This window comes from Babylonia areolata, chromosome 4 (assembly GCF_041734735.1).
Source record: "Babylonia areolata isolate BAREFJ2019XMU chromosome 4, ASM4173473v1, whole genome shotgun sequence".
NCBI classification, from domain to species: Eukaryota; Metazoa; Mollusca; class Gastropoda; order Neogastropoda; family Buccinidae; genus Babylonia; species Babylonia areolata.
In genome coordinates this window covers 22,210,702-22,213,201 of record NC_134879.1, presented here as the reverse complement: position 1 = coordinate 22,213,201, position 2,500 = coordinate 22,210,702, and the positions used below count along the sequence as shown (strand labels likewise).

At 43.2% G+C, this 2,500-nt stretch overlaps 1 protein-coding gene across 1 annotated transcript in view; it reads left to right on the top strand.

Annotated features, from left to right (window-relative positions):
- Positions 1–2,500, top strand: part of LOC143280956 (uncharacterized) — a 47,147-nt gene that overhangs the window by 318 nt on the left and 44,329 nt on the right. The gene's annotated exons all lie outside the window — the stretch shown is intronic.

The following is a 2,500-nucleotide window of genomic DNA, read 5'->3' as shown; positions in this document are numbered from 1 at the left end:
TGTGTGTGTGTGTGTGTGTGTGTGTGTGTGTGTATTTTTTCGCAGTGAGTGTGTCTAAATATATATCTACTTGTTAGATTCTCACACGACTGGAACAACTGCGTGCAATGTGCACGGTATAGATACATGTATACTCGCTGGGGGGGACAGCTTCATTGACAAGCATCACACGTGCTCCAGTGCATACATCGGTGAATGCATTTCGTATCGAGCCATACCTATTTATGTGAAGTATACATTTCACACAGACTGCATGAGGGTACTTTTCGAAAACAGTGAATAATCATTATCTCCAGTATGGAACTGCTTTGACGAACGGAATGCAGACGCTGCAGGTAAGCGGAGACAGTCTAGTTATACTTCACACATAGTTTTTGTTTCACACGAGACACAGTGGCGAGGAACTAAAGGAACAGACCGTGTGTGTACTGAGTTGAAAAGCAACGTAGGTTGTTGAGTGATGTGAGAAGAAGAGTATAGCTGAAGTAAAGATGCTCACCGAACTCAGCAACTAACTCATTAATCAGCTGTCATTTCCACCCATACAACGACCCGAGGGAGTTTCAAACGGAGCGAAGGAAACGAACAACAACAAAAAAAAGGGTTAGCGTGTTTGGATACGTTCACTCTTTCAACTCGGGTTTAGGAGTGACAGACTGTATGTGTGTTAGACTTACAGATGATTGTCGGCTGGAGCATCGTCTTTTTTTGTTTCCTTTTTCTTTTCTTCCGGCCTTGAAAAGTTCGCAGACTTTGGGGGAAAAAAACGTCACGTGTGGGGGGTCGGTTTACTGCCGTGGTGGAATTTGAAAGAAAGGTAAGTGTGTGTGTGTGTGTTCGTGTGTGTGTGTGTGTGTGTGTGTGTGTGTGTGTGTGTGGTGTGCATGTGTGTGCGTGCATGTGTGTGTGCGTGTGTGTGTATGTGCGTGTGCGCGCGCGCGCTCGCGGGCACGCGCGGATACGCGCGTGTGTGTATGTATGTATGTGTGTGTGTGTGTGTATGTGTGTGTGTGTGTGTGTGTGTGTGTGTGTGTGTGTGTGTTATTATCACCAATAAATTCTTTCATAGCTAGCCAGTTAAAGAAAAATAGTGACAGAGACATTACCGAACAAGCAAAACAAAATACCTCTCTCCTATCTCTCCCTTTGAAAGTTTGTTTAGTGCGCGCCCGTGTGTGTGTGTGTGTGTGTGTGTGTGTGTGTGTTTTATCTTCAGTTTAACGTCTGTTCACTATAAGTGTTTTTAGACGGGTGTGTGTGTGTGTGTGTGTGTGTGTGCGCGCGCGCGCGCGCGCGAGCTTGCGGGTGTGTCTCTGTATGTGAGTGATCAGGTTTGAATGGAATACTTGATTGTCACTGAACTGTAAGCGCAGTTATGTCTATTCACAACACGTAAATGTGAAAAGAACAAAATGAATTATTTATGGACAAACTTCACCAGCCTCAGTTGGACGCAGTTTTTCTCCTAACATTTAACTTGCATTTGACTGATATCTTGTATTTCTGTAAATATTGTATTTCGCACAATAATGTAAGAGACAGGTTTCATATTCTATATTCTTGCAGGCAGCACACAGTCGTTGTTATTTCTTTGTTTCTTTGTTTGTGTAAGTAAATAAGTAAGTAAACACTGGTAACTCCTTTCCCTCCCCCTGTCCCCTACCCCCGACATTTTCAGCTTTGTCGTTGTTCAGCAGGAATCACACATGAGCCATGACAGCTTTCTTTCTTGTCTATATATGGTTCAGTTTTAGTTATAGATTGAAAGCCAATGGCCAAAATATCAGTCGTTCATACATAGCAGTTTGAATTCTGTCTGTCTGTCTGTCTGCCCGTCTCTCTTTCTCTCTGCTATTGTTTGTAGAAGTCTCGTACACTCTCTCACTTCTCCGTCCCATACCATAATTATGTCATCCAGTCATTGTTGACACCCCGTACCATCATGTTTATTGTGTCCCCTTCACAACGGTCTGTGGCCTATACTGAATAATCTTTTCGACTTCCGACTCCTTCTTTACCATTGTTTTTATTGTTTACTTTGTCTCTCTCTCTCCCCCTTCTCTTTCTTTCTTATAAAATCGATTTTATTGGACTGTTTAGTTTTTGCATCCGATAATCTTATATACTCACAGCTGCAGGCTTGTAACATATTTTAATCTTTTTGACACTAAAAGTGAGTTGGTGTGTGTTTGTGTGTGTGTGCGTGCGTGAATAACGTTCGCGCGCATTTGCGCGCGCGCGCGCGTGTGTGTGTGTGTAAAAGAAGAAAGGGACGAAGAAATGGTTTTGAAATGCAAATTTGGCTCTCTTCAAAGAGAGATGACATCCTTAACACAGAATATCTTCTCTTTTTCTTTCCGTCTCTATTTCTCCGTCTGTCTATATTGTCTACATGTCTCTCTGTCTCCTCTCTCTTTCTCTGTGTGTGTCTCTCTGTCCTTCTGTCTCTCTCTCTCTCTCTCTCTCTCTCTCTGTCTCCCTCTCCCTGTCTCTCTCTGTC